A 14,693-nucleotide genomic window follows, 5' to 3' on the forward strand; every position below is an offset into this window, starting at 1 on the left:
CTCAGTTCTCCCTTAGCAGAGCCAAGACGTTGGCTGTTATTTTACATTAAAACCACAGTTGAAATAATGTAACAGGGATTGATGGATGAGGGCTGGGTTAGGGAGAGCTGGGATCTGATAAGTGAGCCGCTGCCCGTCAGCAGAAAATTATCAGGGATGAAATTCGCAGCGAAAATGAAACAAGTCTTTTATGGACAGCCAGGCGAAACGATGAACCCCAGAGAGAAGTCATGTCACGTCCAACTACTCAACCGTAGCAATAGAGGAGTGTGTGTCAGAGAGAGAATGTGTGTGACTGTATACCTATATTCAGGCATTTTGTCCCAAACTTGGTGGCTATTTCCTGTAGAGGAGAATGAGGTAAAGGCCAAACTTGAAGGCTTGCAGCAGTTGTTTTACTCTGCATATGAGTTTGAGATCAGAGCAACAGGAAGAGCTTTACTAGATCACAAAAGGAATGACAGAAGATGGAAATAATGTGGGAGACAGAAAAGAGACCGTGATTTCTGTTAGACTCCTTCAACTCTCACATTATAACATAATGGATGGAGTGAGAAAAACTAAATGTTTGAGGACATACTTTGGAAATGGGAGGTTCACATGATTGATAAAGTGTGTGTGTGTGCTGAAGCAGGTGGACAGGTTTGGCCATTTAAAAATTGGGTTTTGTAATCCTTATAGGGATATAACTATATAAAAAAAAGCCTGACAGATGCCCCAAATTGGTCGCCAATTCTAAATCCACTGTGTTCTCCGGGTTTATTGGTGCCTTTGCAGAGCCACATGGGACTGAAGGAGCTCAATATGTCAAATTGCAATAGATAGAAAGGATTAAACAACTGGTGCTAACACACACATATAATCTAATAAACCACCGTTGGCTGCTATATGTATTACACCACTGAAAAAGATACCCACAGACCAACACACAGTAAGATGAACTCTAGGAGGTGCTTCTCTTGAGAATCTGGAGATATTACAAGTCAGCAGGTCCAGGGGGATGAAAGGAAGAGAGCATAGTGCGGTCAGTGAAGTCATCATCTGAGCACAGGTTCAGTGCAGTATAGAAAAGCTGCAGAGCTTATAAATATGTTATTCCTCTCTGCAACTTGAGGCACTATCTCTAGCGGCCTCATTACCAATATCATATAAATATATAGCCTGGGACCTTGATTTGAATTATTCAAGTGCTGCTTCTTTCTTCCCTCAGTCTGCAGCTGCCGCCGAAGGCAAGTCTGGAGGATGTTGTTATTACTGATAGGGGAGCACAGTCCTGTGTGTATGAGTAAAAGCATTGGGCAAATGGATGAATAAACCAGGAACCGGCGGGGTAATAAATCAACTGCTGATGGAAATATCTTATCTAATATGAATGTTCCTTTGACTAATTAACTGGATATTTGGCAATAAAAAAGTCACAGAAGGGTGAAAATATCATGTGGCTTTGCATAGAAATGCGTTGACAGAAAACTGTTGATAAACTAAAAGCAGTGTGAGAAAAAGTTTTTACAGAGTACTTGTCCATGGACAAGTGAGTTTGGCAATTTACTTGTCCGAATACATTTTTCACTTGTCCAGAATGGACAAAAATGTGGGGCCACTGGAATCTTCTTCTTCGCCATCGTATTTTACATTTTCCCACGGTTTTTACGACACCGCTAACGTAAGTGAGCGGTAAGCTTTTAATGCATCACACATAGGGTTGGGTATCGTTTGGATTTTAACGATTCCGGTTCTGCTTTTCGATTCCGGTTATTTTTGTTTCTCGATTCCGGTTATTTTTGTTTCTCGATTCCGGTTCTTTGAGAGGGTAAAAATAAGTCCCATGACAAACTGGGAGAAAAATATATTTATGAAAACATTAAGTAAAATCTGTATTCCTATTTACAAATCACTTCATACTGTTTAATTTCTTTCGGTTATTGAATACAATTATATAAAAATAATCTCTGCATTGTTTAGTTAGTTCTAAGTGGTGCAGTTTGAGAATGTACAGTTGGCCCAGTCTCCTCTGATGTTACACTGCAACCTGCCTGTGAGACAGAGTCCAACCACACGTCCAACACATAGGACATATAATAATAATAATAATAATGACACATTAGATGTATAGCCTAGAGGCCTAGCGCTTTTCTACAACTCAAAGACGCTTGCACGCTTACACATGTCCTGCAATCAGGGCCGCTATTATTAATAGAAGTTGTTTATTTGCATTAATTATATTTTAATCTTTTTGAGAATAGTATTTGGCAGGAAATGCAGACGTATTCACCTGTAAACGCATACTGAACGACATACATGCACAACCATTTACCTCACTGCATAAAAAAGTGTTGATAATAATAATAAACAGGAATTATATTTATATTATTATATTAGCCTACTTTGTTTCGAAGAAAAAAAAAAAGTTAACTCCTGTCGGTTGGGGGGGGGGGGGGGGGCCTCATCTCACAATGTCACTTGGGGCCCCAAGTTGGCCAGGGGCGGCCCTGCCTGCAATACACATGCTGCAGCTGCTCACTGTTTGTAAAAGTAAATAAATAGTATTTTCATTTCAATAATGTACTTTCTATACCCTGCTTCATAAACAATACTGACATCCCTGTGCTCCTCCGAGTCTGGGGGTCCGGGAATGTGAGGACAGGGCGAGGACACAGACAGGGAGGCTACTTCATAAAGGAAATGGCGGGCAATATTAACAACATAGGAGTTAAAACGCTTAATAACCTTCATTATGTGTTAGAGAAAGAACATAAGAAAGTTTGACAAAGATTAGGCTGTTAAACGGGCAGAAAGAGTGTGTGTAGAAAGAGAGAGAAAGACGCTGAGCTGCACCGCGCAGCGATCAGCTGATACGGAGCATAGAGAGAGAGAGCTGCGGTCCGCGGGGCTCGGCCTCGCCTCCTGTCCTCACAACTCTTATTAATCCCGGTACCGGACAATTGTTATTTGTTCCCACCCCGCTCCGCCCCGCCCCCGTCTAACTGTACAGAAAGCGGCGAGATGCATTTCCTTAGGAATCGACAAGCAGAACCGAAACTAACATTTCTAAACGAACAATGGCGGGCACGTACAATTTGCGAATGAGTTCTGCCTTTTGTAAACTGAATGTATCAATAATTTGTCAATAAATCAGGCCGAAAAGCGTCACTTGTCCGCCGGACAAGTCAATTGAAAGATCTACTTGTCCGATATTGTAAATAACACGTCCCGGACGGTGGGACGTGTACTTTTTCGCATACTGAAAAGGTAACTACATTTGTTAATAACCCTTTTTTTCTTTTATCTTATTGATTCAACTGGATTGGAACAAAGCTTTTTTCAGACTAAATATGTCCTCTTTGACACTAATTTGGTTGGCATTTAGTTCCTTATGTGAACACTGGTAACATCCTAGCTTGAAACAAAGATAGCAAACATTCTAACGCTAGCTAGCATGAATTGCCTACTAAGATTGCTAGTGGACTATAAATGGACAGTTTAAATATTGTTCACTGCTATCTCATTACCACATTTTGAAAACATATGATTTAGTTTAGCAAGACTGGTTGGATCGGTTGACAGTGCATAGTCACATTTTAAAGTGTATCAAAGCTGAGCAGCAGCCAAATGCTCAATGTGGATTATTTTATTCTATTGGCCCAAGCACAGACTGAGCAACGTATCCTTTACGTCAGCTGAGAAATCTGGCATTCTGTCACGTAGACAATGCAACAGCCTTGAGTCTTTGTCAAGCACCGAAAACAAAAGAAAGGAAAACAATAAAATTCACTCACTGTTGCCAAGAAAAACCCAATGCATATTGGGTTATACATACATATTAAATCATGTCTTTACGCTGCATGGCTATAGATTCAAACAAATCATCAATAGACGTTTCCCAAAAGAACAACATATGTTCATTTATATTATTTGATCACTTTATTTTAGCAGAAGGTTTTGATGTTTTCTTGCATTACTCTATCAATAAGTAACTAGACATGCCACCATTATCTGATGTTTTTCAGTAGATGGATTCACAATTAATAGAAATGAATAAACCACTAAGACAATCTGACATATTTTAGTGCACTGGATTGCCAATTAAGTGGCAGCAGCACTTCTTGTTTTTTTCAAGAAAAGATCTCACAGAAAAGGAAGGATTAAAATGTCCTGTTCAGCATTATGTGTAAAGTAATGTTGATGGCCTGTAGTAGTGTCAGAGCGTATCGCAGCTCGTGTTTCTACGATCCACAGTTGCAAAACTCCGTGATCATCTTGCTTTTTTTAAAGCAGTACTGAAATGCGTGGACTGCCAAGTGGCATCTTCCATGTTTCATGAGATGAAAAACCCTGATGATATAAAATGATGCAGACCCAAAACTACAAAGCTCCAAACCACAACATTTGTATCAAATATACAATATATCCACATGGGTGTATCATAACTTTGGAAATAAATTAAGCACACGTACTGTACAGTCATGACTGCTCAATTGTGTCTCTCTCAGTTTCTTTCTGTCGTTTGCCTCGCGTTTTCCACATAGCAACAGGACCACAGAGAATATGGTGATAGAGCCTGGTCTACAGTACTGTTCAGTTAATACCCCGCAGGCCTCCCATTGCATTTAAACTCTCTAACCTAGTGACAAAAGGAAGTAGGCGATGAGCTGCTGCCTTATGGGGAAGCTCAAATTGCTAACTAATCTGCCCCCATCTCACAGTCGTCCCTCTCACAGTCGTCCCTCGACGCGGCTCTCCGCTCTGTAAAAACCCCGCTGTGTCATTGCACCCGTGTCTGGAGGTCACTGTATGGCGCAGAGTGACCTCACAAGTTTTCTGTAGCAATTAATTACCGTCACTGTGGCCGGCACATATGGGCCTATTATCATAAAGCCTCATGGGAGGATGTTTCCTGCTACCATTATTCCGTGGGAAGTGACAGAGAACGTTTAAAAATTCCAACAGGCTTCTCTTTTACTACTTTGTTGTGTCTGTAGTCTGACTAGAGATGAGCAGAACGCAGATCATTTCTGTTTAACAGATTTGGCGAAGAGAGAGAAGGATGTTTGGAATGACAAGATGGTAGAGCAAGAACTTCTTATTCACAGAGTTATAGGTATTTCTTATATGCAAAAAGGCATCGTTAAAGTTGCCAAATCACTTTAACCTTCTCAGCCCCATGGGACAGTGACACTGGCATTCTCTGAACAGACTGTGGATTTAGGGAGGGTCAGTGTCCATGAGCACCTGGTGTCTGATATTTTAGGAACTGTAAAAAACACCTTGAATATTTAATGAAACATGAGTCAAATCATTTGGAAAATGTAAGTAGCTTGAAATCTTAAAATGTCTCGAGATGGATTTATAGCTGAAAGCCTGGTGTGTTACATACACAGTACATGGTGTTTTGTGCATCAGTAAGCTCGGCTGGTTGACTTTATGTTCATAATTTATTATTAAGTATTCAATGTATTTTGGATATGAGTAAATGTTACAATCTTTTCAGGGACACAAACATTGTAACAAGCAAGTAACGGAGGCCCAAACTGGAACGTCCCCAACCTGTGCCTGAAGTCCCACAGGAATCATTATTACCTGGGAGATCATTTTAGATTGAAATCCCCTGAGAATGTGCAAGCTGTGAAGTCAAAACTCCGGCACAGATGTCTTGCCATATTTTGATTTAGATAAGACACCCCTGATATGCTTATCCAAAGTAAAAGCCGTTTTGATTTGTATTTTCTGATGGGCTCCTTTTTTTTCTCTAGAGCGTTCTGTACAGTTCTATTCAATGTGCAAATTTAAATTTAAAGTTACAGTTGCCTGATTTGAGACTGTACACTGTGAAAATGGGGCTTTATACAACTGTATCGAGACACTGGGGATTCTGGCAATTATTATTACGTGTAAATATTTTACATGAAACGCATCAGGGGAACTTCTTATTTAATGAGGTCTGCACAAATTATTATGCTTGAAAATTGAGCTTTTCCCAGCTGAACCTTTGTGTTGATTGATTTAAATGATGTATATTTTCCCCGCTCAGAGACCCAGGTCGTCGCAGGCATCTCTGCTTGTCTAGCAGACATCTCTTAGTGGATGTCTGCTCATCACCTCAAGCTCAACCTTGACAAGACTGAACTGCTTTTCCTTCCGGGAAAAGATTGTCCCACTCTTGACCCAATAATCAACATCGGCACCTCTGTTGTTTCCCCGACTCAGACTGCAAGGAATCTGGGTGTGATCCTAGATAACAACCTGTCCTTCACTGCAAACATCGCTGCTACAACCCGCTGCTGCAGATACACGCTTTTCAACATCAGGAGGATGCGTCCCCAGCTGACCCAGAAAGCCACGCAGGTTCTGGTCCAGGCTCTCGTCAGCTCACGCCTAGACTACTGCAACTCCCTCCTGGCTGGTCTCCCTGCATGTGCCATCCGACCTCTGCAGCTCACCCAGAATGCAGCGGCTCGTCTGGTCTTCAACCTTCCTAAATTCTCCCACACCACGCCGCTCCTCCGCTCCCTCCACTGGCTTCCGGTAACTGCTAGAATCCACTTCAAGACACTGGTACTTGCGTACCATGCTGCGAATGGATCTGGCCCTTCCTACATCCAGGACACGGTTAAACCGTACACCCCAGCACGTGCACTCCACTCTGCATCAGCCAAACGACTCGCTGCACCCTCGCTGCGAAGGAGACCCAAGTTCCCATCAGCAAAAACACGTGGGTTTGCTATCCTGGCTCCAAGATGGTGGAATGAGCTCCCCATTGACATCAGGACAGCAGATAGCTTACACACCTTCCGGCGCAGACTGAAAACTCATCTCTTTCGACTCCACTTCGAGCGATAGAACTATTAACAAAGCACTTATATACTAATAAAGTGCTGGCTTATCTAAAGCCAGTTGAGTAGCACTTGAAATGTGTTTGCTCTATGAAACCTGATGTACTTATATGATTCTGTTTTCTTCAAGTTTTTATTTTGTTGGTCGAACGCACTTATTGTAAGTCGCTTTGGATAAAAGCGTCAGCTAAATGCAATGTAATGTAAATGTAATGTAATGTTCTGTTTGTCACAGAGCAGCATTGAGAATTCGGAGGTAATGTCTTTGTTTATTTTCCCCCTCAGTTGCATTTTGTCAGGATCAACCTTTCAACTGTATTCTAGTTTATCCTTTCTTTTTTCAGATTGCTTTCGCTTTACATATTTTGATATATTATCTCCTTCTTCTCCATATTTCTCTCTCCCATTTCTAGGCTCACTACTTTCCTCCCTTTATTGTTGCCAATGCTAACAGGCTTTCCAGAGTGGCCTTCAGCTGGATCGCGCTGGGAGTCTTTGGAGATAATCCAGGACGTCATATGCCGCTCTCCACTTTATCGTCCTCCGCCTGCCCACCTCTGCTTTTCCTCCTTCACACATTTTAATCTCTTTTTTCTCTCCGCAACCATTCATCCATCCTCCCCCTCTCTCTCCTTTAGCCTACTTCTTCACTTATCTCTCCTACTCTTCTGCATTTCTTCGCTTGTCAGCATCTCCCTTCCAACTCACATCTTTTCATCTCTTGTTGCGCTTTTCCACCAGAATCCATCGTGCAAAATTGGAATTCCATGAAGCTTACGTTTAATAGTGCTCTAGCATCACTATGAACTAATACTTAGAACTTTTGACAGCCTGTTTTTACTTCCAGGGGAGGACATCCATTTACAACAATTCTCCAAAAATAAAGTGACTAACAAGGACATAATCACAACACTTTTCCTCCATGGCTTAGCTCTCCTCTTTTTTCACACACTAACCAATTTATCTATCCAATTGGGTCATTCACAGTTTGTATCAGGTCTATCTTTAGTTCTCTTTCCTACCAGGTATGAATGTCCTTCGCTGCCTTTTGGGTCTGTTTAAACAATTATGCTGAAATGCATTTGGCCAAAACAAGGTAAGTCCATGGACAGGTTTTATTTAAGAAAATAGTATTTGATATCAGGACCTTATATGTTTCGAAAAACTGTTGAAAAACACTTCAAAGATGGTTTATTGTGATTTTTGTTGGGACTCTTTTTTAGTTTGAAAATAAAGAAATGTCACAAAACATCAGAAATCTATTTTTTCTCTTGTTGGTATGGCAATAAAGTGTAATACATTAACCTGCAACCCATTCGGAAATGAGAGGCAGCTCCTGGTTTGTGTTGCAATCTGTGCCTCGATGCGTGTTGCAATGTGCGGTAATCCTGACCTCAGGCAGACGGGATATACATCGGTCGTGACACTGACCCGCTGTGTTGTCTTTAAAGGAATATTTGTTGTCCCCTTTCCATCGCTTTTCCTTTGCCAGATTCCCTCTCAACTGTTTATTTCCTCTTCCTGTGTCTTGAATCGTTACCTCTATTTCTATTTTTGACCCCGCTCTCCCATTATTACTTACTGTACTTTTCTTCAGAATCATTAACATACTAACACCAGGCAGTCAAATATGTATGTGTCGTATATCCATTCCAAACCCTTTTAGAATGTGTGGACACTGTTTAAATACGAAGCAGGTTATTGCTTGAAAGAAAACTGTGTTTAAGAGTGTGTTCACTTTACCTTCCTGGAAAATTAAAGCTAAAAACAACAGACAAAAACACAGATAATGCAACGAATACATAAATCACAAAACCTCAGTGGACTGTCGAAGGATTCCCATTCATGACTTAGATTATTTAGCTACCAAGACAAACTTACATTTTAAAGTAAAAAGAAACATTTACTGTAGGGCAGGGGTGGGGAACCTCCGGCCCCCGGGCCGTATACGGCCCGCGAGACAATTTGGTACGGCCCTCGAGGTAATTTATGTACACACGCACAAAAGAAAAACATTAAAGAAATCTAGACCGCAAAAAAATTAAACAAACGAGCGCCTGTTTTTCCTGGCCACGGTCAGGGTCCTTGAACACAACACGAGCCTAACGTGTCATCACGTGGTATATGTCTTGTCTGACACAGAGGGCTCTGGTCTGACAGGGGTGCAGTTCTGACGGAGAGCACCAGAACGCGGCTCCGGCACTTCCAACAATTGCAGTACCCATAAGGAGCCGTACACATGCTGCAGTTTCTGCGTGGCTGTATCTTTAGTTGAAAGCCCAGTGGCGATCTGTTCATCTGTCACACTGATCAGACAGTCAATAACTTTGTTGTTATTAGCATCTGGTTAGCTAGCTATGCTAACGAATATAAGAAGCTTTTTCTCCAACCAGTGAGGTAAAGGCACATCTTTATATGATCATTATAGTTATAAAAAAACAAGAGAATAAAGTAAACAGGTATAACATACTATATGACAGTAAAAAAAGTTGTTAATAAACAAGAATACAGTTTGAAAGGAGAGTGATTTGTAAAATATCCACAAAGAAAAAGAAAATCTGCTTACAGTTCTGTTTCATCTGGGTGTTGAGAGATGTATCCATAGATCTACTAATGTTGCTCTCAAAGTGCACCAGATTGATGCTTTCAACTTCAACATTTAAAAAATAATCTTCCCGGGGGAGCATGCTAGTTTGACCCCCCTAGAGGAGGTTAGGTCCCCCCCACACTTAAATCATGTCCACATGAATAGGAAACTAAATACATTTGCACACATCTTGTGTCCACATCTTTCTGTTTTGGTGTTCATGCCACCGTGCACGTGCATGCATGCGCGAGTCATGGTGAAATATCTGGATTAAGAGGTTGCTTTTTCTTTGCACAGCATGAAAGAAAGGTGAAATGAATAGGCTGTGATTTTAGTATTTTTAAGCAGAGGTCAATAATGTGTACGGCCCTCGGAGGATGTTGGAAAAATTGAAATGGCCCTTGAGAGGAAAAAGGTTCCCCACCCCTGCTGTAGGGGAACGGTTGAAAGCCAAAACCTGACGCAGCAGATGTTTTGTGAAACAAGCCATCTTGTTTCACAAAACACAACTGTTTTGAAAAAGCAGGCTCTTGAAAAAACATGACAGATTATTGGCTAAACCATTTGTCAATCAAATTTGTTTGGAGGTCAGCCCAGAGAAGAGTGAAACATTTTCTTTTACCGTTGAGAAAGCTTTCAATACTCTCCAGTTTTGCTAGAACTGGTTTATTTGTGCTAACGTTCGAATGTGACGGGATGAAAAAAAAAAAGCATCTTCAATGATTGAAAATAGTACAATGTGTATCTGAAATATCATTAAACCAAGAAATACCAGCTTCTCATTCACACTTACTGGCCAACTGATACATGATGCAGTTTAGTGAGATTTATGGGCCTTTGTCCTTATGAATGATATCGGAACAGAGAAAAGAGCACTCTACATTCACAGTATGCTCAGGACTCTAATCCTCAGAGGAACTGGGTGACCCAAAGCTGACCCATATCTTGGTCTTCATACTGAAGATAATCTAACCAGCAGGACGGAAGATAAGCAACCAAACCAATTACCACACTGACATGCTGCTACAAATGCCCAGTTTGCACACTGCCACTGACACACATGCTATCAAACCTCTTTCCTGTCTAAGTGGGTCTTTTTATTTCTCAATCCACTGTCAGCAAGGTAAGCCAAACATGCACGAGTCGACAGATCCCGACAGCATTGGCTATTGTTCCAGGCATAGCCTCTCTCTGTGCTTTTATTTTATTTGGTGCTTTCATTCCTTCGGAAACACCTGTGAAATCAGTCTTACCGCTCCTCTGGCAACATGACAATATGTGGCAGAATGCAGCTGACTGCTCTGTGCCTTTGTTTTTATTCACACCAGTAAAACAGAGCCAGCAGAAAGAAACGACTGGCTACCGTTACTCCCCGAAGCAGATGCTGTTTAGGTCTGAATTCTGGTGAGGCACCTGAGCTTCACTTAAAACACCAGTAGTGGAAAGTAACTCAGTGCATACTGTAGGTGCTGTACTGTAGTGTAATGTTGATATACTTTGAGTATCTGTTATGTCACACTCTACTTTAACTGTATTAACTGTTTGTTTTTTCATTGACAACATGTGTTTTACTGCACTGAAAAACTGAAACGCTGTCTTTAATTAAACGTATTATGTCAACAGATTTCACAAAACTGTATTAGGTTAGCTAGGTTCAACTTAATATTATTGCTTTCAACTAACCTAATACCGTTATCTGAAATGTATTGACATGATACATTTATTAAAGTCAACGTTTCAGTTTTTCCAGTGTGGATAGTTTTCTGTAATTCTTCTTCTGTACTTTAAGAACAATTCTGGTATACTGTATGTCAATCTGTGTTTCAACACTAGTTGGCTGATTATAGTCTGTAGCTCTGGCATGCTTTTTCCCCATTATAAAGTAGTGACAGCAAGTGATAAGATGGTTCATGTCTGCACGTTTCTGAGTTCCAAAATGTGTCATTTCATAGATGCTAACCACTTTCAATCAACTACCAGGTTGAACACAACTACAGGAAATGCATTTCCCATCCTTTGCTGCCATTTTCTTAATGTTTTTCATTTTTTGTAAAGCACTTTGAATTACCTTGTGTTGAAAAGTGCTATATAAATAAACTTGCCTTGCCTTACCTTGCCTTGCCTTGCCTTGCCTCAGATTGGCTAACACTTATTGCCTATATTGTTTGGTTCGGTTAAGTTTCTGTTTCTGGCAATTATTGCAATTCCTAAAATTAGGAATGTTTAGATTGGGTTTACCCAATAAGGGGCATGGCACTCTTTTATTAGGATGCAATGAGCTTGAATTTCTCTTAAAGGAAAAACAGCCAGGGATATATATTATTGCCAACAAATCCAAAAAGTATCTGTGTATGCAAAGCCTAACACATCATAAAACTCTGTACCAGAGAGCTCCATTGTTGACCAAAAACTATAAAAAAATACTCTTCACACTTCAGTTTATTTTAACTTTATCCCACATACACTGTCCTGTTTACAAAAATACTTAATGGTACACCGAATACGTCGATCGGCTTTGCTTTTTTACAAATAGACATAATGAAAAAAGGTAACACCTACGTTGACAAAAAAACTATAGTTTAATGCAGATTGTCTGTTTGTAACAAACTTTACTTATTCTACCACGGGGGTAGATTTGTGCGGTTGCTCTCAAGCACACATGGAGTATAGGAACGAACAGACAGAGCAAACTACATACACCCACACACACACCCACACACTGTTCACTCACCTCAGTGTATAAGTGTGCTGATTCTGGGTTTCTGACAGGGTCTGGGGGATTTCTCTAATCACCTGAGATGAGGAGGTAGAAAGAGAGGGTCAGCAGCATGTGAAGGATGGGCCTCCTCTAAGCTGATCATCTCCTACAAGGCCCATATTATTTCCCAAATGACTTCCAATTAAGAGGTGCTGATGTGGGATCAGTGCACAGATCTCCCACAGTCATCGCTTTCATACAGAAAAAAACAGCAAAACCGGAAAGAACCGAGGGACCGGATCAGCAGAATTCCTCAAAAGTCCTTCTCAAACGCAGTTTTTATTGAGCTCCAGAGGTCGTTTCAATTCTGTGTTTTTGTGTTAAATATTGCAGCCAGTGTGGGAATATTACAAATGTGGAAAACGAATGAATGCATGTAGTCAGAGATGCTCACAAGTCTTTTTTTGCAAGTCCAAGTCAAGTCTCAAGTCTTTGGTCACGAGTCCAAGTCAAGGCTCAAGTCTTTGTGGGGTGAGACTTGATCAAGTCTCAAGTCTTTGGTCACGAGTCCAAGTCAAGTCTCTAAAAAAATAAAAGTCTCATGTCTCTTCTGGTTGTAATAAGCCTTCTATTGTCTGCTGCTATCCAGTCTGTTAAGAATACTGCACAGCTATATCTAAGAAATGCAAAGCATTTACTGTGTTATTATCACTCCTATATCTATTAGCATACAGTATCAGTACCGATTAGTTGTTGATGATCACTTTAAACAGGCTATTGCAATGCAATATGAGGAAAAACATCACACTTTAGCTAAATGCAAACAACTTATAAGCAAAACACTTCAGAATCAGAAATCAGTATCACAAATACAAAGCTAGTAGCAAGCTAAATTAACATTGCATAGCTGATGCTGAGCTAAACATGTTTGCTAACCGTCCATGCGTTAATGTGACTGACCTCTCCGGGTGAGTTTTCAAGTGCCTGATGAAATTCGACGTTGTTGCGCCAGCATCCTTGATTTTGATATTGCAGACTTTGCAGTGTGCGCTCTTGTTGGTGCCGCCGGCGTTTTGTTCGAAGTTTTTGTAGTTGAACCTAATTTGAAGCGGTACAGCCGCAGGTGTGCCGCCGGTCGCCATTGTGTTACTACGAGGTAGTAACAGAGGCGAGCACGTCTGCGTAATGAGCCCGGCTAAAGTAACTGGATGGCCTACCTGCCTGTCAGCCTTCCATCTGGGCACAAACTGATCTCGTGCCCTCATTGGTCATGTGCGCGTTCGTGTGTGTTGGAGGAGGCGGGCTCTATAAGGAATTATTACATGGCTTAGTTGAATACTCGATTCTGATTGGTCAATTCAGAACACGTGACACGTTGTTAATACCGAACAGACAGACCGCTGTCAAGGACTTATTGACCGTTGTTAAGGACGCTCACATCTTCAGAAAGAAGTCCGGTCGATTTAACTGTATACAGTTGGGCCTTTTGGAACTGGGACAAGAAAAACTGCGGAGAAGTAACGGGGCAGAAACCCTCCTTTTTACGCAGCGGTCCAGACATAGACATCAAACGGCGACACATATTCACTTGCCAGTTACTTTGTCATTAGGGCAGGGATATCTAGATACTTTCCAAGGTTTGACATCATGAATTGTGCTACTTTTAAAGCAAGGAGCGATGTTTTCAAATCTGTAATCAAAAAGCTCCTCAAAAACGCAAGCAGGTCCTACCGTTGGCTTTTCAAACTGACAAGAGACGCTCTCACTGTTTTTCAAATGTAACAGTTTGAAAAGCAAGCAAACTGTCTGATTGTCTTTAGTTTTCCGCTGTCGTGTGATAGCAACATGGAGGATTTTAACATTGATTTTAATATATTTGGAGAGCACAGTAATTTGGAGTAATGGTTAGTGGCTGATGAGTCCCCAGTGAAGAAAAGAAAAAGACAAGAGGGACAAGAAAACAGCGGAGAAGTAACGGGCAGAAACCCTCCTTTTTACGCAGCGGTCCAGACATATACATCAAACGGCAAAACATACAGTGTGCAGTTACTTTGGCATCAGGGCAGGGATATCGAGATACTTTCCAAGGTTTGACATCATGAATTGTGCTACTTTTAAAGCAAGCAGCGATGTTTTCAAATCTGTAATCAGAAAGCTCCTCAAAAACGCTATCGAAGCAGTTCCTGCCGTTGCTCCGTTAGTTCAAACAGTAACAACGGACTCTTTTTCTTCGCGGATGCATGTCAATTTAAATCAATACATACAACTATTTTTTAAATCAATAAAATCATTTTCTAAATCCATAAAAGCATTTCAATTAATATTGGGAGTCATAACGTTACTTTGTTGAGAATGTGGCCGATCTAGATCCCTCCGCTTCGCGTCGGGCTCCTGATCAGCCTGTCGGTGTTCTTTTCCCCATAATGACCGCGTCGCAGCACATTATCCCTTACGTAGCAGCCTCTAGCAGATTATCTCCGGTTGTCTATTTTCAAATTCTAGCGATCTCGAGCCGGTTTCTCTCAAATTTACCTACCCCACCTTTAATACGCCAAAAATAGAAAACACAGTGATTGTT

At 41.0% G+C, this 14,693-nt stretch overlaps 1 protein-coding gene across 1 annotated transcript in view; it reads right to left on the minus strand.

Moving 5' to 3' along the window:
* sgcd (sarcoglycan, delta (dystrophin-associated glycoprotein)) overlaps positions 1 to 12,196 on the minus strand; it is a 189,209-nt gene extending 177,013 nt beyond the window's left edge. Inside the window, exon 1 of the mRNA XM_071205552.1 lies at positions 12,149 to 12,196. The gene's annotated coding sequence lies outside the window, so the exon portion shown is untranslated. The remainder of the gene's footprint in view (positions 1 to 12,148) is intronic.
* Between the last annotated feature and the right edge of the window lie 2,497 nt (positions 12,197 to 14,693).

The sequence above is a fragment of the Pseudochaenichthys georgianus genome, chromosome 14 (assembly GCF_902827115.2).
Source record: "Pseudochaenichthys georgianus chromosome 14, fPseGeo1.2, whole genome shotgun sequence".
NCBI lineage: Eukaryota > Metazoa > Chordata > Actinopteri > Perciformes > Channichthyidae > Pseudochaenichthys > Pseudochaenichthys georgianus.